The sequence below is a fragment of the Tympanuchus pallidicinctus genome, unplaced genomic scaffold, assembly GCF_026119805.1.
Source record: "Tympanuchus pallidicinctus isolate F22 unplaced genomic scaffold, pur_lepc_1.0 scaffold2, whole genome shotgun sequence".
Lineage (NCBI taxonomy): Eukaryota > Metazoa > Chordata > Aves > Galliformes > Phasianidae > Tympanuchus > Tympanuchus pallidicinctus.
Window position 1 is genome coordinate 32,597,051 of NW_026294721.1, and position 22,302 is coordinate 32,619,352.

At 37.3% G+C, this 22,302-nt stretch overlaps 1 long non-coding RNA gene across 1 annotated transcript in view; it reads left to right on the top strand.

Moving 5' to 3' along the window:
* Positions 1 to 10,298: 10,298 nt before the first annotated feature.
* Positions 10,299 to 22,302, top strand: part of LOC128080640 (uncharacterized) — a 37,119-nt gene continuing 25,115 nt past the window's right edge. The window contains exons 1-2 of the long non-coding RNA XR_008206824.1: positions 10,299 to 10,376; positions 14,554 to 14,611. This is a non-coding gene — a long non-coding RNA (uncharacterized LOC128080640). The remainder of the gene's footprint in view (positions 10,377 to 14,553; positions 14,612 to 22,302) is intronic.

Below are 22,302 nucleotides of genomic sequence, written 5' to 3' on the forward strand. Positions count from 1 at the left end.
ATATTTGGCAGAAAATTGTGCCTGAGAAAGCAGGTATACTCATGACATTTCCATCAGAGTTTGTTTTTTGCGTAAGATACACAGGCAATGTGATTGTTTTAAAGTCTGTAACAAGAAAACACACACACACTCATTTATTTTTTCTGTAGACCAGGTGAAGGTGGCAGAAGGAATGATGTGAATGTTGTGTCCAGACGGGGAAAGTATTTGTTTCCTTGATTCCTTGATCTAGACACCTATGCTTATTCCTTAAAGGCCTGCCTCCTCAAACCAAGAGGAGTTATTTTCCAAAGGCAAGTAAAGAGACAACTTTCTTTATCAAACCCTGAACTAACACTAGGTAAAAAAAAGAAAAGTCTATTTCACATCTAAGGGTTTAGTATGAAACATCCTTGCTTTCATTGCTCACTGTGTGTGTTCACTTCCCCCATGTGGCTATAAATATGCCTGTGGAGCTCTACCAAATACCAAAGTACCTTTTCTCTTGTAAGATGCCATTCTGTTACACGTGTATGATGCGTGACATCAACTCCATGGATTTCTTCCTGTGCTGTGATGCCACTTTCCCTGGTTTCATTTCTATGAATGATGGAGAAACAGCTGGAGAGACCACAAAAATTATATACTGTCTGTTTTGGCCATTCAAGTTTTCTACACATTCTGCTTGTTCAAAAGATCCAAGAGTGAAAACAAGAGAACACATGTAGAAAGGCAGAGCTTGTGAAAGTCTCCCAGCCTTCTAAGGCAATGTGCCATTCTTACTTTCTATTGGAAAGTGACTAACAATAGGCATTTTCTGTCTGGCACATACACAGTATCAGTTGCTAATGGACAGCTGTGAGTAGCTCTATCTTGAAGTTAAATAATAAAAAGAGACATCCACCCTCAGTAAACATCAAACTTGCCTATTTTAGGCTGCCTCTCACACATCTGACTATTAAGATGCAAGTTATCTTATCTGGTTATCTTATCTGGTATCTTTATGTTTTCAGAGGTATGTGTGAATTGTGAAGGCAAAAGGTTGCCTAAAGTAACAGTAAGCTCTGAGTGATGGAGGTAGCCAGGGATCAGCTGCCAGCTGTGACAAGTGCGATGAAACTCGAGAAAACGTGCAGCTAATTTCACAGTAAGAAATTAAGCCTGTAAATGACCTTACAAGGGACAGAGTCACCACAGGAATTTTTAGTTCCTCTGTGGATCAGTCTCCTCTCTGTCCTCCACCTCTGGTCTTGGGAGCAGACTGATGGCATTTCCATCCAAGTTTCCTGTGTATCCCTGTGATGTGTGGAGAGAGGAGCTACAAGCTGGAGGTAACATACACTGGATTCTCTTCTTGTAGAGCACTTGCAGTGGTAAGGGTAGATTGAGGGCCAGTTTTACCCTGTTTATGTGAACCTTTCGGTCCCCGGTATGAGGTGAAAGGTAGTCAACTTTTGAGGATATGTACAGGTAGAGATTAAGGACACTGGCCATGGGAATGCATATCTTATTCATGTGTAATCAAGAAATTTAGGAACAGTTCAGAAGACTGCTCTGCTGTGAAGTCTGAGCAAACTTCTGTGATAATCTTTAAATGTAGAATTATTTTATCATGCTTGAGGAGGAGGAAAAACAAGGAAGATGCAAGATCTTTAAAGGAAAAGGCTAAGAAAGCTAATTTTTGCTAATTTTTGTGCTAAATTTACAAAGTACTGTTAAAATATACAGCGTTAATGAACTGACTTGTGTAAGTAAAGAACCAGATCAGCCTCTGTGGAAGATTTTTCTCATGACTCTTGAAAAGTTTAGAAAGAAAATAATTATACCAAAACCAGAGGGGAAAAACATACCAGGAAGCAAAAAATCAAGTTGCTCAGAGAGAAAGATTTTACAACCTAAAGCATTAAGGTAATACAGAAGAATAAGTTGTTCTTTATTGCTTGAGCTGCAACAGCAAAAAAATCACAATTAGAAAGTAACCCAGCTAGCTTTATGCAAGAGAAGAAAAACATGGCAGGACAACAACTCAGTTGACATGATACGTTGTCATGAACAAAATAATGATTTGGAGATAGTTAAATGGAGTTGAGAATGCTGAAGAGAGTTTTACGTAGCTAGAGAATTCAGGTAATAGCACAGAAAGGTCATTAAATCTCCAGCAGCTGATTTGGACTGTAGCCTCATAAATTAAATCAAAGCATATTCAAAGTACACAATGTACTATAAAGTGCTTCTGAAAATTTTGAAAGAAAACAGAGATGTTTTTTGAAAACCTGGGAGACTTCCAGATATCCTAGCCTTGGAAATAGAAAAAAATGATTCAGTCTATAAAGCATCTGTCTTGGAGAATAACTCAAAAATAACTGTGGCTGTGGAGGATGGAAAGAGATAGTGGCATTTCTGGAGTGGCAGTGCTGGAAAGTTCACTAAGTGTCCTCCAAGTCACGGGAAGACATTTTACATTCACATAGGTACAAGCAATTAAAATGAAGTGCTAGGGAGAGCTGCAACTAAATATCTATGCTTGGATAAATATTATCCTGCTCAGTTCAAATTAAAAAAAATAAAATCCTCTGTACTCGGTGCCAAATGTTACTGTGTAAAGAAGGCAGTTAACAGTCGCACCCTGGACACCGGCAGAGAGATGAATATTCTATGTGAGATGAAACCTCCTGCACAAAGATCCTCTTGCCACCCACAAGGCCTGCAAATAGGAGATGTATGTAGTAGCACCAAGGGTGATGACATCCTGATGTATAGGTACTGAGCCCATATGATGGAAGCTGTGGCACATCATGCTCACAGTCTCATCTGTCTGCTAGTAAAAGCCAGGGGAGTAAATCTAGAATTGAAATAAAATGATGAAATTGTGACTGACAGCAGCTTCATGTGTGGAGCAGCTCTGACCTCCTAAGAACTAAAATCTGACCTCTAGAAGGTGAAAGCAATACAGGAAAGCCTACTAGTAAAGATATTAAATCAGTTCAGAGATTATTAGGGGTTTACAAACTCAGACGGAATTTTTTTTTTTTCTGATGGGTCTCAGATGTGTGTGAATTCCTGTGGCAACTGCTGGGCAGAGATACGTGCTGTAAGTCAGTCCCTTCATACAGCATGCTTCATCCCATGTGCCAGAGGGCCAGTGACCACATATGTTGTGCTTACTTTCAGTTGACTGTCTTTGCTGAATAGGAGGGTAGCAGATATACCAGTATTTTTCTGATATTTTAAAATATATATTTAAAGTAAGCCTGTGTTGTCCCAGTGTGATCATAGAGTACAGCATCACAGTAGTGGCAACTTCTCTGAAAGTTGTCTGCCCTTTGCAGAATGTGGAGGAACTTTGTGTTCAGTTTAGCAATACTGCAGGGTGAAGGGACAGAGTGACAGTCAGCCTGTCTCTTTCCAGTGGTGTGGACACTCAGGTCTCAGTGAGTAAACAGAAAAGTGTGTGGCAAGCATCAGTAAAAGTGTTTCGAGGCACTGCTAAAAGAGGCAGCAGTGTTACAGTGCTTGCTTCAGTGCTGCCTACCTCCAGATGCTGGTAGTGAAAAAATGTGGATTTGAATGGAGCAATCAACCCTGGTAGATCTAAACCAGTTATTTTTAGTTTGAAGAGGGGATAAAAAAAAAAAGTGCTGGAAGTTGTGGCCTCTAGGCTGGAATGCTGGATAAATGGCTTGCTGGATCTTTTTATAAAAAGTAGTTTTCCACACTGTGTGCAAATGTTATTATCTATCAATTATACCTACATACCTCTTGTACTTGCTATTAACAGACCGTGCCTTGCCGCATGAGGAGGGGCTACCCTGTGTAGTGGTTGTTACCACTCTGCTGCCTTGAAGATTTATCATATATTCATAAATAATTGCTAAATTTGTGACAATTTTTGCACAATTTGAGCCCACAGCTGTTCATGACAGTGATGCATCTAGCCACAAGGTGGCTCAGGTTCCTTGGCACCATTCCAGGCATGAGGTAACATCAGGCGTGGGCATGGTTGACTCAGAGCCACCCTGCAGGCTGCAACTCAGCCTTCACTGGTGGTGAAGATCCCTTTGCTGCTTGATTTGCTATGCTGCTACATCAATTAGGTCAGGCTAACACTGTGGGTTAAATGTGCCCCATTTGTTTGATGCTCAGGGCTGAGGGGGTGATGTTCCTGCTGGCTGGCTATGTAGGCTCTCTCCTTCTCTATTTCCTTCTCTTCCTCAACTTCCTACTCCTCCACCATTGTCACAACTTCCAAAATCAAGTCCTCAGATCCCCAGTGTCACATTTCGAATGTGGGATGTGCAATTTTGTTGTTTCTGTGATAAATATAAATAATCAAGGTGGAACACTGTTGTCATGTTGGTATGTTGCTCTGAAAATAATGCCTCCTATTTATCTTCATGGAAACTACAACAGGTACTAAGAGCATAACAACACAGTCAATGTATCAAATTCTCAGCTACAAAACAATGTTTTTTCAATGTAGTCACTACCATTAGCCATGTATTTTTGCTGGTGATGAATAGGAGCCCTCATTCCATGCTCACAAAAATCTGCATGGCCTTCCAGAGCATGGCTTGTCTTTCACATCATGTCACCCCTGCAGAAATGCACCACTCACTGTGCTCACATCCACTGTTTGGTCTCCATTAATGCCCGGGAAACATCTATGAATGTCAATGGGTGCCATGTTTTCCACATGGAAGAACTCAGCGACAGAGCTTTGTTTCATACATGCTTCCGTGCCAAATGCCATTTTGTCAGTTTTTTTTCCCCTCTGCTGCCATCTGTCACCGTGTCTCTAAATATGGGTGGGAAGATTTGGACTTCACAGCCGTACCACAACATCCACTCTGATGTCATGGACAAAACGTAGTAAAATAGGAGGCATCACATTCAGAGCAACCTTTGTAGAAGGGGTATGCAGGAGAAGTGGCAAGATCCATCTGCTTTTCCTTACACAACGTACATACATATACATACATGATGTTTTATGGAAAAGCTGGATTTTTAAATGTAAATCCACTTCATGCGTTTATGTGCAGTAAAGGGAACGATGTCTTCAGGAGGTTTGCAGGCATCCTACTCTCTTATCTCCTTTGGTTCACAGAGTGGCTTGCTGTCTTTCTGTTGTTCTGCTTTATTTATTTATTTTGTCCACGTCATGAAATTTTCTATAACTGCTTCATTAAGCTGCCTTGTGTCATGGTAGCAGCTCTGCAAGTTTAAATTGCCTATTTTTGTCCACAAGCATGTGAAACTTGAGGACCAGAAGAACTGGCTCCACAGCTGTATTTCCATGTGCTGAACATGGTCTGACATAAACAAAATGCTTTTCCGTTGGGTGCTTGGCAGCTCTTGGCCAGCCTCTCAGAGAAATGGTTATGACTTTTTCTTTGCTCTCAGCTGAGGCTGCTGAAAACTTACAGCCTCTCTGGGAATTTCAGTTTCTTTCCACAAAACAGTAACAGAATTCATTTTTATGTTATGTTTAATTGCAGACAATTTAGAACACTCAGAACTTGCTCCCAGCAGATGTAAAAAGGATGTGTGTGTGTGGAAGGAATAACAACTCTACCCATTTTGCTGTCAAACTCTCTTACTCCTTTTAACAATATCTGCAATTTTCATGTAACCTGACTGGCTGTTCTAAGAAGCCAATTTCAGCAGATATTTGCCACAATTTCTGTCCTTTATTTTTCTTTTTTTCTTTTTTTTTTTTTTTTTCCATTTCCTCCTTTGCTTAGTTTACTAAGCAAGCCACTTTCCTGGATTACATAAGTTTTGCATGAAATATGTAATTAGAATTTTTGATTGTTACTATATACATCTTATGTGCTAATAACCTCTGTTTTTGTTTTTGTTTTTTTTTTCCAATATCTTTTAGTTGAATTGTAGTTGCAACAAAAGTGACAGATATCACCCCCTCTCCCCCCTCCAAAAAAAAAAAAAAAGCCTTAGATGAAGGAGGATGGTACTGGGGAGGAATGGAAGCAACAATAGCATATGACAAGTATTTAAAGTATTTAAATGCACCCAAAATGCATTGAACACTTATTTTTCTGCTCCCTCTTATTTATTTGCGTTTCAAAAAGTTTATGAGATTTTTGTTTCAGATTGTCCTCAAAGAAAATGTTTTAAAAACACATACATTCACAAGGACACTCAAGAATTGCAGTGATATCATGTGGCTCTGTAGTAAAATGTTTTTTTTTTCCTATGATAAGTTGATAATCTTGAAAATTCATTGTTTCAAGATTTTCTTTTGTTTTTAATGATTTGAAGCAGCTTTCACAACTACAGAACTTGTCCTGATGGGAAGCAGCAGTACTGTATGCAGAGGACAGACAGACAGCAAATGTTTCTCAACAGGTGACAGGCTAAAGTGAGAATGAAAATGGAGAATAAATACGTGATAATTACATCTGATTCGGAATAAATTCTTGCATGTTGTCACATTGAGGGAAAGAATGTCAAAGTGACATTCTTTATCCAATAAAGTGCTCCCTGGGAATGTTTTGCCTGCCAATTCAATAAAAACATACTTTCAATGAGTACTTCAGAAGGAAATTTACTTCATGCTACTGCCAAATATAATAGCTTTCATTGAACTAAGTAGATGAGAGTTTCAATACTGAACTCTCATTGGAAATGGTAGCCTGTCCCTTGAGTAATAACACTTTCCAGGGAAAATGGGTCTATTCTGACATTTCTGTTGTTTGCCAAATGACAGAGTAATACTGATTTGAGACTTCTATCCTTGCAACAGATAATTTTTATTATAGTCTGCTTGAGGATAATGTCAAGGAGGTACTCAGGATAAAGGAGAAGTCAGTGTAATCATAGATGCTGAACAAGGAGCTGTGTTTAACTTCTAGGTTTTGCTGCAAATTTTACTAATGGACATAATTCTCTGACCTAGCTTTCATCTTGTCGAATAATTATATGGAATTGTAAATGGAAACCAACTTATCCATTGGTTAAAAAAAAAAATAATCAATTACATCTGTGACCCATCTTTAAGGGTTTGCTTTTAACTGAGAAAGGTATGGCACTAGATAACAGTTTGGTAGGAGGACTGCCAGATAAATGCAGCTGTTATTAGTGCTTATACTGAAAGATACAGATGCAAGTACTTCCTCAAGTCTGTTTTCCTTGTTTTCAGGTGTGCAGGACATAGTTGTTGTTGTGCCCTATTCCTAGAAGTTCCCTTTTCCTCTGAAGATATTGTAGGTCTCGAGATTATTGCATACTGATTGAGAGAGAGGCAGGAGGCTGGGGCAAAGCTCCCGTGGCAGCAAGAGTTGCATTCCCTTTCCTTTCTCGTAAAGGAGGAAGAGTGCTTGTTCTCTTTGCACTGGCTTTATCACACTTTAGGTCATTGCTTTGAAGTTGTCTAACGTAATGCAGTCTTTATGTAAGCTGCCTTATATAAATCAGGTATTGTATTATGATGGCGCGTGTGTAACAATGTTGGTTGCTCAGAGCCTTCAAAGAGGACCGCAGCAGCTGCTGTCTGGTGTTGAGCTTAGGAGATGAAGTATGCATCTTTCTGCTGTTCTGTCCTATAGTAGTACTTATAAGAGTCATGCAGCTTTGCTTGTAAGTAGGTCATATTGATGCCGTGCAATCTTTTAGGCAAGTAGAGTCAGAAACAGGGCATTTCTTTTATGCATCTTAGAAATCTTGCTACCACCCTCTTCTGGAATGATAAAGCTGAGGGGATTTGGCCTCTTACATACAGATATTGGCTATGTTAGTGTATCATGTACACTAAGGCAGAAGTTTTAAGAACAAAAGAAATGTGGAAATAAGTCTCTGAATTGTGGGAAGTAACCTGGGAGTCTGGTGCTGAAAGTTATTCTACTAAGAATGGCAGGCTCATCTGCTCTGACAAGTCCTTCCCCAGGAAACACTTCAGAGATGACATGACCTGAGTACTGCAGGCTGGGCATGCTGACCTTGCTGGGCAAAAATAGATGGCAGAATGCACACAGTAAGCAATTCAAGTCTCCTGCCAAAACGCCTGTTTGAATCCCAAGCATAGTGTAGAAAACATGGCACAGACCAGTCGCATTGCCACAACTAGTTCTTACAGAGATTTTTCATTCTGTCTGTAGTATTTTCTGAGAATAGCTGGAGTTAATCATTGATTAGTTGTGTGTAAGCATCTCTCATTTGTATTGATGGCAGAGGAAGGCACTCTGTAGCTCAGATATAAGTTGCTATAATTTAGTCCTGTTTATCGTTGCACGATGTAAACAAAAATATTAACACAATATCAGTTATTACAATAACAGTTATATATGCATGAAAAAATCAATGAAAATTTAGGAGTTTCCCCTCTGGAATAATACCTGTGACATCTTTCAAAGAAAAAAAAAAAGTATTAGTTTTGGATCTAAGATATGCTTTCCTCTAAAGAAAATCTCTCTGCTCCAATCTCAGAAATTCTCATATTTGTAGGAACTGATGGATTTGGAAAGTACTAATTATTTTTTAGGCTTACTATGTGATGGGTAATTATTTTTGTACTTATTATGTTGTGAAAAGAGAGTTGTAGAAATTTTCCTTTCCTTTGTAGAGGTAATTATAGCAAGAAATAAATTACTCATATTCTGTTAGTAGAAATGTACGTATTCTCTGTTTGTTTAGCAGTTTAGATTCAGGAGAGTTTAATAGAGATATTATTGAAGGATGTTTAAAACAAACACCATCTTTCTCTCAGCTGTGGTAAATGACTTGTACCAAGAGAGACAGAGGAGGGACTTTAATATGGCAGTGAGCCTAAAAGTTATGAGTCTCACGTAACAAAATCTCTTCCGACAGAGAGCTCAATTCTAAGAAGCCTCCCACCTTTGGATATACTTGCCAAGTAATGGTGGCAGTCCACAGAAATAGGGATACCTCAAAGAAGACACTGTGGTCTCTGGGGATGCTTCAGTCCCTGCTTCGTTCTCCCAGGAATATCTGTGGTTCCCTGGGTATTCTCTGTGCCCCTAAGCGCAGCTTCATCACTGTTTCTTCTGAGCCAAGGTCTTATTCTACTAGAGCTGCCACTTTACATCTGATTTTTCCTGCAGATCGTAGGTCCTCCAGCTGTTACACTATTCAGTGTGTCAAATCAGAGCCAGAGGCTCCACCTTTGTGTGCTTGTGTGAGTAGTGATATCCCTGACAACTTCCAGGGAGCTGAGATCAGGGAAAAGACTGTACTTGGAGACTGCTGGAGAGGAACCTCCATTACTCCAAACTTACTGACATTGCAGTTGGAGTCTGGCCTCAATCACTATTACAAACTGGCATAGCAATTCTGGGAGAAGCTTGGTATCTAAATCTCCAGCTACAGAATGACATTTTTCTGCTTCTTTTATCATGGTACTGGGCAGCCCAAGCCTCAGCTCCATATCACAGAGTGAATGAGTTGGACTACTTCCTTATATTTGAAAAGTACCAGTTTCCTGTCATCTTCTTTCACTCTCTCCCTGTGGTCATTTGCTCTTTTGAAATCACCAACCTGGTGATTTCAAAACCAAAACCGATTGTACAATTTGCTGTTTGCCTGCTGAGTTGAATTGATTCCTGGCATCTGTGCCAAACTCATTGCAAAGGAGGGTCTGAAAGTGAGGGTCTAGGAATAAAGATGGAGCATACAAAGGGTAACAGACTGTTATATCCACTCAGCTGTGCATGAAAGTCAACACTGCAGCTCTTTCCCACTTCTTGCACTGCTTCCTATTACTTAATTTAATTAGTAATATGTGCCTGTATGTGTGCTTAAAGAGTAATTTTTTTGGCATTTATTTTTACCTGGTAAGGTAGAAAAACAACTAAAAGTTAGATGCTTTATTACCTGAAAGTTTACAATTTTTCGTGTTATGGTAAGGGTACAAAAAACATCATTCATTTTAGAATAACTTATAGTAAACAACCATGCCACCGATTTTCATGGAGAAGTAAAATATCTCTGGAGTGAAATAGTTTTCAATTAAGTTATGGAACTGCTTTCATGAAATTTCATGGAAGTCTGCTTTGAACCTTCATTTACACAAAATGCAATGTGGCTTACATAAGTAAATGTTTTTGAAATATTCTCTAATTTTAGCAGTGTTTTCATTTTGTAAGCTATAATTTGTGTTATTTTTGTTTTTTTAAAAGAAGGTCATTTATACAGTTTTTAAATCATTAGATGCCTAAAAAAAAGCAACTCTCAAAATAGGGAATTTTTTTTGACTGTATTTTCTCTGATCTGATGAGAATTGTAAAAATGACCAACCATATCTCATCATGCAGAACGACATGCTGGAGGACTGGTGTGAAGAATCTGAAAAATGGACTATCCAGTTTTTTGAGTCTGTCAGAGAAGACTGTTGGCTCCAGATTTGATGACTTTTGTTTTTAAATGTGAGTAGATACGATTTAAATAGATAACATAATCGGGTGCAGGTTTGTGGGGCCTCTTAAATATTATCATTTTAGCTAGTTATGTCTCTGTTTGGAAAAAATAAAAAACACCAAGTAATTAACTTCACAGCATTTCAATATCTTTATGACACAGATCCAAACCTAATATTTAGGTTACTTAGTACACTAACAAATATGGCTTGCTATACCATTCACATCTACGTGTCTTGTAATTAGAAGGAAATAGAGCAAGTAAAGCTTTGGAGACGTGGAGAGTGTTCAAACTGCATACAAGGTACTCATCTGAAAAAAGGGCCTATACTGTGCAGTATAGCTCAAATGATGTAGATTAGATAAGATTAAAAAACAAAACAAAGCAAAAAGTCCCCCAACCTTTTATGAAAATTAGAACATGTCCAAAAGGATCAAAATGTAGCAGAATAAATTTTTTTCTGGGACTTCACTGGTTCCACTAATGTCTAGGAAGTTATACCAAAAGCACAGCTATGGCAGATCAGATACATAAACTTTCCCAAAAATGTTGCTGGTTGTTGAGTATTGCCTGTCTAGTAACAATAGTAAATCCAACTTCTAGTAAAATGTTTTGATATACTGAGTACAAGTGAGTAAAGTAAAATCTTTAGAATAAGGAATGACCTTTTACAAGGTCAGGAAAGACTTGCCAAAAAACAGTGATAAAGAAAGAAGCAACTTTGCAGGGGAGGAGCAATGTAATGCATTAATATTCAGTTTGAAGGTGACAAAAGGGAGGAAAACACAAGATTTGTGGGACCAAGAGTGGCGTGCTTTGTAGTAGTTGGATTATCAGAATTTGAAAATATTTCATGTGATTTCAAAGTTTAGAAGGCCATCGAGGCTTGGAAATAGAGCTGCTGTTTCTTGTAAAATGATTGTGCCATCTTCAACGCATATACACACACACAGTGGTCATACATTGATTAAACTTTTATGATATGATTGAGCCTTCACTAGTCAGAGTCAATGATAAAGAAAGGTTGTGACATAAGTTATCTTCCAAGGATCTAAGTGTAATATACTTATAGAAGAACTGAAACATTATGACCTGTTTAGGAAATATAGTGAATTTACTGGAAGACATACCACTATGCATATCTAGTGAGCTTATAAACATATGATGGTCTTCCTATTTTTTAAATTTTGATTTTTAGCATATTGTTTAGCTATCATTACTTGGAAAAAATACTTATTTTTTAAGTTCTAGCTTCAAAAGGCTCATTTTTGCTAGGAAAGCAAATTCTAATTTGAGCTTCTGAATCGTACAGAAAAATGCAATTCATGTAAATAAAATTACTGTGTTGTTCTCAAAGTCAAGTTAATTTTCATTTGCTGATGCAGAGATACAGAGAAAATGTACATCAAAGTTCATATGTAAACACTCGTTCAGAACACATAATAAATGTTTATTAAAAGATACGCTTCAAGATACACTCCTTATTTAAATCATACACTGTTTACTGCTTAAGACTTTTTATGTAGCCTAGAAATTGCAAAGGAAGAAACTTGATGAGCTTGACTGTGAATACAAGCAGTTGTCTTCTCTTTTTGTTATTCTAAGACAGTATATGGACTTTGAGAATAGCCTTCCCCACAGCTGTGATTTCTATCTTCTTGGCATCTCGGGTTCTCTTTATAAAATAGTTTAGCTTATTTTAAAATTAGAAGTGACTCTTTTTTAATGTCTTTTATTTGTTGGGCTATTCATTTTTGCTGCTGGCACTTCTTGAGCATTTATAATAAGTAGACAGGTAAGTGAAGGAAAAAGAAAAGGCTGATTTTGTTTTTAGAGCAAATTGCAATTATTCTTTCTATTTACTAAGAAATGTTTACTACTAGAGCTATTACTTAGTACTACTAATATGTCCAATTTTAATGGTGGTACAAATCAAATGGTTTCTTATTCAGTGAGGATTTGGATTAGAAACAATTTTATTGGAGGGAATAGCAGTCATATTTATTTTGTATGGATTGTATTTTTGTTGTTGTCATTTTTATTTTGTGCGTATTCCTTAAAATAATAAGGAAAGTAATTCTAGCTAGAGCATCACAAAGTAGAAATGAAAATAATTATAACAAAAAAAGCATTAAAAACAACAACTACTACTACTGCATTTGTATAGAAACATTTGTATAAGACATGATCAAAAACATCTCTGTACACTCAGGCAAAAGTAGTCTGTGCTACTAGTAAAAATAAAAAGTAGTTCCTTATTTAAAGGCAAACTCACTTTTGCAGATTGCTTAAATGAAATATCTTGCTAAGAAAAACATGACTAAGAAAAGAAAGGAAATATTTTTGTTAAGGCCAGAACTTAAAGTCTGTTTTTACAGTATGTCTACTGGAAAAATTATTGGCACTAAAGTGGAGAACAAAGGCAAAGGAGCAACAGTTCGAAGGGTGGAGATTTAAGATTCTATTGTTTTGGAATCTGAGTACTGATTCTATCAGTGAAGACAATTATTTCATACTTTTTGTTAGGAACTAGGAAAAATATGTCTTCATACATTCCATTTAAAAAGGAATAATTCATAAAAATGTTGTAAATAAAGTAATACATACGATATGTACTAGCAGTGCTATTTGACTAGAGTCCACCTTTTCCTAGCAGTTGAAAGGGAGAAATGAAAGGGATAGACAAAGAACAAAGGCAAAAGGAGAGACAGGAGAAAGAGATTAAGAGAGAGAAAGAAAACAGTCTGTCTTATCAAGTGGATTTTTTTTTTTTATGATGAGTGATCTATAAGTGAATAATATTCTAACTCAGAGAAATATTTTTACCTTGCTCCAGCTCAGGGAAGAATATTCATTGTTATTAAAAATTAATTCTGATACCATCTTTTGAAAATCAAGTGAAATTTTGCTACTTGCATATAACCTACAAGGCAGGCATGTTCTCTGTGTAATTAAACGCAACATACTCCACTAAATAGGGAGAAAACTATTCAAGTTATCTTGGAGGGAAGAATGTACGCTTTGTTTCATTACAATAGCAGACATTTCCAAGCATAACAATGTTAATCTCCAGTTTTATACTTTGCTTAGATCTGCAAAGATGCATTGTATTACTTAAAGAAAAAAAATTAGAATGCAAGAATATGATTTTCAGGCTTGTAATTATAGACAGTGCTTTACTTTGTTTCTCTGCATTAAAAAAAGAAAAGAAAACCAGTGTAATAACACTAGTGGGCATATGCAACTGCTAAATGAGATTGTTTATCAGCTGGGACATAAAGACCTCAGCTTGCATTTTGAAATCTATATTGCACTTCATTTCCTTAAAATGATCTGTGATCGCACTAGGGTTTCCCTTGGTCGTGTTTCCACCCTGCCCCCACACACCTCAGTGATATTTGTATGTATTATGAACAGTGAGTTTGCATAATTTTAGATCTTAGGATTTTACATTCATGCCCAGACCTAATTAAAACACCCCATTTTTTTCCAAAGGTGCTGAACTCCTGTAACTCACACAGAAAGGGATCACTAATGCTCAGCACTTCTGCAAATACTTTACTGGAAATCTAGGGGCTTTATTTTATGTGGTTAAATACTGATATTGAAAGCTTGTGTTAAAAGTTTTCATTTGAAAACATGCCTTTTGTCAGTCTCTTTAATGTAGATACTGTGTGCTTTTGTAGCTTTAAATGAACTGCTGCTGGGACTAAGCTATGCCAAATAGCCAAGTAGGTACGGCTTGTGCACTGGGGTTTGATATGGAAAGATGCTGATTCCTTCCTGATTTAAATAGGAAAATTCTGAGTTGCACTCTCATATTATCAACTTTGTATTATGCAGCCTCTGTAGCATTTCAACTGTTTTTATTTCAAATTATCAAAATAAGGGCATTTGGTATTACACACACACAAAAAAAGGTTGAATTATCACAGCAAACATGTGGAAAATGCTCCAGTTTGTGGGAAACTTATTTGAAAAGAAATGAAAAACACAATTTATTTGTGTTTGGGTATTATCAAAGTGAAGAATTAATGTTGTGTGGGGCAGGACAATGAAAATATTTGACTTCATAGAGAGCTATCAAAATAAATGAGTTGGAGCATATGAAGGTATAGAATTGGGAAGCTAGTGAGGAAGTTAAATGTTTCTCACCACTTTTCTCCATCCTCTTCTCCATCCCAGCCTAATGCAGACGTGATTGCTTCTGGTGGTTTACTTAGACATCAGCAACAGCCGCCAGGTGAGCCATGTGCACGTCTCCTTCTCTCTCCTTTCCCAGCTTGCTTTGCCCATACCCTTGTTTTTCTCTCAGTGAGTCCTCCTGTTTGGTAGCTTTGCCTGTGCCCTTCAGTTCCAGCTACCAGAATACAGGATTTAAAAGGCATGAATTATCTTGTGCTGACCACTAGACCCGTGGGTTACCTTTGTGTGACATGCAAAGATCTACAAAATGGTTATACAGCTTTTAAAGTCCAAAGTAGGAATTTGGTGTGATTTACACTGATGCATAGGCTTTGAGCAAAGACTTGTTTTAATGCTAGTGCAAGAAAATGACTCTGTTATGTAGAGAAAAGTATTTCTATAGCCTTTAGATCTTTCTCAGCTCATTCTGTGAGTCTTCTGACGTGAGAATTTCAGAACTAATATTACTGTGTTATGATATGTAATAATACATAGTTAAGAATAATTTTCTTGTTCATCTGCACTTAAAAAAAAAAAAAAAAAAGAGAGAGAAATTATCCTGGAGTTTATAATAAGTTAATATGGGAAAAATGTAACTGTGATGTTATAATTACTTTAATAATATTTTAGAAGTTTGAGTAATAGATTTTTTTACCAGAAGATCTTTATCTGCTGCTAAATAGTTGGCTATATCCTCAATCTTGTAATATTCCTTTGTAATACATACTAAAATTTCCCATTTAAATTGTATTAATTTACACTACAACTTAATTGTCCGTAGAAATAGGCAACTAATCGTATCATAACTTACAAATAGGCAACTTTTCAGCTTGCTTATGTGTTGAATTATTTTTTTTGATCTGTGGAACAAAAGAATAAGAAATGGGATAGTGGTTATTCTGTTGCTTGTGAATTCAGGGTTTTTCTTTCATTTGAGAGATGATGCAGCCATATTTGGCTAATTTGATTTTATGTTACTGCGTATTTGTATTTTTATCTTCTCTTTTTTTTCCTTTGGAGGCATCTAGCTCAGTATTTGCATGAGCAGCCAATGTAACTTTCTCATGTGAGTTTTGGAAATTGTGGCAAATTATATACAAAACAAAACAAAACCAAAAAAACAGAAACAAAGAAACAAAAAGCTTCTAGGTTTCTCTTTCTTTATGGAGGAATAGCAAAATCCCAGGAAATATTAAGGCCTAATGGACAGACCAAAGTGCACCACTTCTGTAAGTGTGCAGCACAGCAATTGAGCTAATTTTGTTTTTGTCTTTCGTTACATGAAGTAAATACTCTTGTCAACTCTTAGAAAGTTGTTTTAAGTTCTGGTATGGTATTGTATTCCACCATTCTGAATGGCGTGCAAATAGCCTTGATTGGAAAGATGAGGCCACCGTTATGAAAGCACATCTGTCTTTGTGTTATGAATGGGGAGTGTGCTGTGATTTTTATCATAAATTGAACCATTTTCTTAGCTGTGATTTTGTTTGGGGCGCAAGAGCTGATAAAATGTAGAGTATACAGACAGGCCCAAAAAGTTCAGTGAGATTGCTGAGGCTGGAGGAGGCATCGTGGTCCTGGCACAGTAGATGCATTCAAGATGCATTTTATTGACAGAAATGCCCTGAGTTAGTACAGTGCAAGTAGTGGGGAGAGGAGAAGGAAAGGAGACTGCATATGGAAGAGGGCCCTTTTTTCCACTCTTTTCTGAGTGAGCAGCAGATGGAATGTACTGGAAATACTTAGGTCATACTAACAAATAAAGAGCAACACAGAGTCCCATGAAGCAGTGTTTCTGCCTATACAGCAAAAGAAATCTGGTCTCAGAGCCACAGATGCAATGGCAGTGACTCACAGTCTGCAAACTATGGGATACTCCCTTTATAAAGTGCAGTGGAATGAGCAGCTCTTCAGATGCAAAATCTTCTCTAAGATCCACAACTGAGCTTTGAACAGAAACGTTTTGACTTGTCAGCAACAACAACAAAAGTGGCTCACTTCAGGAAAAGAAAAGAGGAAACAAGATAAAAAGCATACAATTTAGTTGTGAAAATAAATATTTGAGGGGAAAGAAAAAAAGCAAAAAAGCACAGCACTTTAAGGAGCTGAGATTCCTGTTCTAGTGATTTGATTTCCTCTCCCTCCCGCCTCCCCATTTATTTATTTATTTATTTTTCAAATATCTTTTGTACATATCCTAATGAAGTTCTCCCTCAGGGTGTAGTTCATGGGAAATATTCTCATTTTGCTGCCTACACAAACACTATGGGTTGATTGATATTTTCTGTTCTCACTTAAATATGTTCCAAATAGACATCAGAGTTTGATGTGAGCCTCACGTGTAGTTGTTTTGATTTAGGACTTCGGCACTTGAGGAAAAAAGAAAGTACTTTTAATTAGGGTTGCTACTCTACAGCAGTAGAGTACTACAACAGTAGTAATGTTAGTTCGAAGGTTTTAGAACATAAACAAAATTTACGGAGGCAGAACATGCAGTTTTATTAACATATTGTTAAGGAGAAGAAAATTTCTGCTCCTGTAACTTCTTCAAGGGACTTTTTACTAGTGATATCAGCCCTTGTTACTTTTTGCTGCTTAGTCTTTACAGTGTACCAGTTAAAGAATATCAGTGCATCATATTCAGCTGCTTGCCAGCTGTGGAGCATCCCATCAACGCAACATAAGGTGAGAGCAAGTAACATAGTGTAACTTATGTCATGAGATGTCAGGTAATATAGAGATTTAAAAGTTTGAGAGGTTTCCATTATGCTTCAGATTTCCCCAAGAAGAAGAGGAATAGGAGGTTGGGCTGACTCTGAAGCCCCCGTGCTTTTCCAGCGTTGGCCTATGGCAGTCTACCAAGCCCAGACACATGGCTCTTGTGACAGTCCTTTTGGTGAGGTGTGCTATGGGATGATGCTGGTTAGGCTACACTTTATGCTGTGAATGATATTACCTGTAAAAGGTTGCCTTATATTCTAATGTAACTTGGTAATGTGTCTCCAGCAGGGTGGTGCATAAAACTGGTCAATCTGGGTACCCTCTAAGATTTGTGATCTGCTTGGTGGGTAGCCAGTGTTCCTGATGCATGGCTAGCTGTAGGATCATGCACTTTAAGAGGAGAACTTGGAGAAATCTTGCATTCTTTTGTCGCACTTGCATTCACATGGGAACATAAACTCATGTCTTCACTGAAGCTATATTTTCGTTGCACTATTAAAAAAAAAAAGAGAGAGAGAGAGAGAAAGAGAAAATAAAACAACTACCCGTTCTATATATACATAAAAAGAACTCTGTTCACATACCTACTGTGACATTCAAATGATATTCCAAAGAGTGATCCCAGCAGGACTTGGTTGCCAAACCCCTCTACTTGTGTTTTGTTGTTTCTGTTTTAGAAAGTTTCAGAATGGTCATACTAAAGTTATTTTAATGGTCTGAGCAGCTTAATAGCAGCACAACTTCAGAGAAAATAGAATGGTGGTACTTTGTGCTTAAAACACAACTCTGCTGCTAAGGTAATCTGTGTCTGTGTATGAAGAAGTTCAAGTGTGTAGCAAAACTGTTGTATGTGTGGCATAATTAAAAAAGTATGTTTTGAAGTGTTTAAAGATAGTTTTGAAACTTTCTTTTTCGAGAAATAATATTTTAATTTAAACCCTTAATTTAAGCTGAAATGTGCAGGAGGTGATCTTACAGTGTTCAGTGCCCTTTTCTACCAATCTGGAGAAAAGATTCTTGCCAATTGCACACTGTGTATGTGGTGAGAATAATTCAACACCTCTTGAGGAAATGATATTTTTAAAATATCCCACAGTAGCGGATGGATTTTTTGTTTTGCTCAGTGGACAGTGAAGGAAATGATGTTTTCTGACAGATAAACCCCAAGTCGCATTCATCTGTATGAATTATAATGCACAGCACCCATAACAGCTAAAATAGCTAATAGAAATAAAATATATCTAAATTCAAATGATAAAAAATTTCAGTGATGGCACAGATATGATGTTGCATAATCATTCAAAGCCTTTTCTGTATCTTACAATACAATACTCACTACTTTGGTGAAGATTCAAAGCTTATTGTAGGCTGTATTTTACTGGGGTAAATTTTGTTCAGACATTGGTAATGTACATGGGGTCTGTAAGCTACTTAAAAATGAGCGCCAAAGTTGTGTTATTTAGCAGCCCAAACTTCCACAGGGGATAAAATAACTTGATAGAGAATGTGAAATGCATCTACACAAAGCACATATATGTCATCAAGATTGTTCTGTTTAGATTTACACTGATGCACTTTTGATGAACTTCAGATTCTGCTGCAGCTTATACGGAAAAATGTGCCTTAGGACTGGGGCAGTGTTGATTTCCTTAGTTGTGCCATGCCAGTATCATTTTTACTATATATTTCTTTAAAGATAGAAAACTGTTTTTCAATTCCAAAATAGTCAGGATGCATTTAGAAGTGTGTGTATAGATAGGTAGATGGTGTTTTTTTGGTTCTTTAAAAAAACATTTTTGAAGCTGTGTTTTGAAAACTGAAAGACCTCCTAGGTCTGTGTTCAAGCACTTTGAGCGGTAACATTGATTTTAGAATTTTAGCGTAGCAAGTATCTGAAGCATACAGTCTCTGGCACTGGTGCTGCTACTGTGCACACAGATAAACTTTTTATATGTTCATAATTGTAAAGGAACAAAGTTGCAAAATTAGGTGTTAAACAACATGGAAACACAGTTTCAGTTTATTAATAGGTATCTTGATAAAATATTTATTGTGAACTGTGACATGGGTGTGTGCTGTGAGGGCATCTTGTTTCAATTCTGCTCTTCACTTACTAGATCTGCAGGCTTCCATTTGATCTCTGAGCCAAGATAAAACCCACAATGAGAACCAAACAGTGCAAATAAACAAAAATGTCTGGGTAAAGGGTGTAAAACAGAAGAAGTATTCCACTCAGTCCAGTGGTACGTGCGACCAGATGCTGCTATTCTAAGGCAGCAACCTCAGACAGGGTTTGTCAGCTGTGGTACGGAGGGGACGGAGCTTCTTGGCTCCATTGGAGGCTGGAAGCAGCAGTGGCAGGGAGGGGCACAGCTGCCCGAGTGCTGCTGTAGTGCTGCACATACCGTCTTTGCACTGGCTTAGTAATTAGTGGTAGCTGAGCAAGAGCATGAAAGGCATGGGGTTTGTTATCCTTTCTTGAATGCAATTTGAATGTGCCTTGCCTATCTGACTCTTGGGATTTTATGTGAGACTTCTGTTAAAGTTTTTTTGTAAAAATGGTTCTGTTAATCAATAATTCCCAATATATTGGTCATTCTTAGCTGTTTTATGAGAGGCTTGGAAGTCAGTGCACTGAGGAGGACTGGGTTGGTGAAGGATTATTCAGAAAGATCAGGGTCTGGGCAAGGCTGGTTTTGTAACAGCTTGTCACTGATTTCATTCAGTAGAGCTAGAACTTGGGCACAGCTAGGTCACTGCTTCAGGATGAGCAATGCTTCCAAACTGGTTTGCATTACCTGAGGAAACTTAAGAGTCTGAGTTCTTCTTGTGCTGGGCTTCCTCTGTTCCCCTCTCTGAATGGATGAAGGGAAACCCTTTTGCTACAGTTGCTTAAATGTTTAGTAGTGAGTTTAGCACTTACGGCTCTTGATTTCAAAGGGACTAGCCCCAGAAATAAGCACAGCTGTTGTACACTCAGGAGTAAGTGTTTTCAGGACTGTGTCTTAGCAGCACTTGTTCAGGGCTTGGGTGGTATTAACAATTTCAGGTCCTGAACCTGTAAACTCTTATGTTTCAGTAACACTATTCTTGAGAACAGTCCAGTAGTACTCACATGAGTGCAATTATGGGCACAATTAAGTGCTTGCAAGTTCATGGCATCAGTTTTCAAAGGGACCGTAAATTCTATAGTCCATTGCAAAATTATATATGCTGCAATGACCTGTGAAATTGCCACATGCATCTATGGCTATGTGAAGTGAACTGCACATTTCTAATACCAAGTTCTACCGCTGTTTAAATGATCAAGTCGCATCACTCACACGGACAATTCTAAGCAAATGAATTAAGCGATAAGAGATTTCTTATGGGTGTAAAGTTAATAATTTGTTTAAATGTTTGCCGGGCTGTTGCAATGGATTTAACTGTTGAAATTTGCAGTTCTATTCAACGCACTGAATCATAAATGTGGTACCTGGTTTCTTGCACCATGTGATAGATAAGCTATTGAGTTTGCATAGTGAATGTGTAACAGAGGCTGGACTAAAAGTCTCTGAAGTTGCTGAAAAGCTTTTCACTGACTGCTATGAAAGGAAAATCAGGCCCCATCTAGAAAAAACTGGTCGTCTTGGTTTTGTTACAGATTTTCAGTACTGTACATATTTGAAATCTGCAAGTATTAAAATCATGTCCCTACATCCAAGGTGACATAATGCAATTATTTTTCCTTGTCTCACTTTGATTGCTCACTTTTGTTATCTTTGGGTAAAATCCCCTCAGACTTTTTTCTAATTGGTTATATGCCGGATAGTGTTGATCTCTTCATTAGGTACAGTTAACATCTTGTGTTTTTTGAGATCTTCAAGATAAGCAAAATCAAGAAAAAACAACATTTCTTATATTTTCTTTAGTATACAGGGCAGATTATAAATGTGGCAATAAAAATGAGTGGTCTTTTTTGTATTGACAGTGGGAGAAAATAATTTCTTAAAAATTGAGCAATGTAGTAGATCACAGTTATAGGTAGCCTGAAGTCTGGAAAAGCCATGTTTGTAGCTGGGAAAAGGTAGCTACCAGGATGTTAATTCTCTTTAAAAGCAAAAGGACAATTCCATAGGAGCATCCTTATTTTTTTTTTTTCATCAACTTTTTAAGAGTTAGGTTGTGTTATTTATTTGAAGTCCCCAAGGTGGGCGATGTGGTGTCTGTTTGGATGCAAGGTAGGCTTTGCTTCACTTCTCAACATAAAATATCAGTGTCTGAGAAGTGAATAATAATTCCTAAAGAAAAACTCTTATTAAAGTAAATAAATAAAACTACAAAATTAAGCACTTCAGCGCCACAGATGCTTGTTTAGGGTTGTTGTTGGAGAGCTACTTGGGCACTGATACTATGCTTTGTAGTTGCTATGGAAACTTTTTTAATACATGCAGTTAGGGAATAAGAAAAGGGAAGTAATTTTGCATTCCTAACTCCAGTTTCCTAGTAATAAGAGGGATGGATTGTAGATTACCAAATTGCTACCAAAGCTTTCCGGAAAATCCTGAAGTTATTAATCTCCAGAAGGAGGAGGTGAAAGTATGCTTATAACCTTCTACGGAGAAACAGGACTAAATGGCATGTTTTTTGTCATGCACAGACTAATCAATTAAAAAAAAAACCCAAAAAACAGTATTTCAGTGGTCCTTGAGGGTGAAGAGGGATGGGGGGGAGAAAGGTTGATCAAAAAGTAGGTCTTACACAAACCCAGATTGAATCCTAAGTCATTTCAAACATGAACAACAAAAATGCTGAAATAATTATGTCTAACACATTCTTTAACATACATTTAATGTATCTTCTTTATTCTTTTGAAATAATCTTGATATAAGATCCAGGAAACTGATTCTAATATAGGAGTTGTGTGCATACATAGAAACTTGATCACAGGATTCCTCTTCTGTTTGCCAATGGATTTAAATGCAGTAATGAACAAGATTTGAACATATACAGAACTAATTTTGAGTGAAGATTCTGTATTTTTTCTGA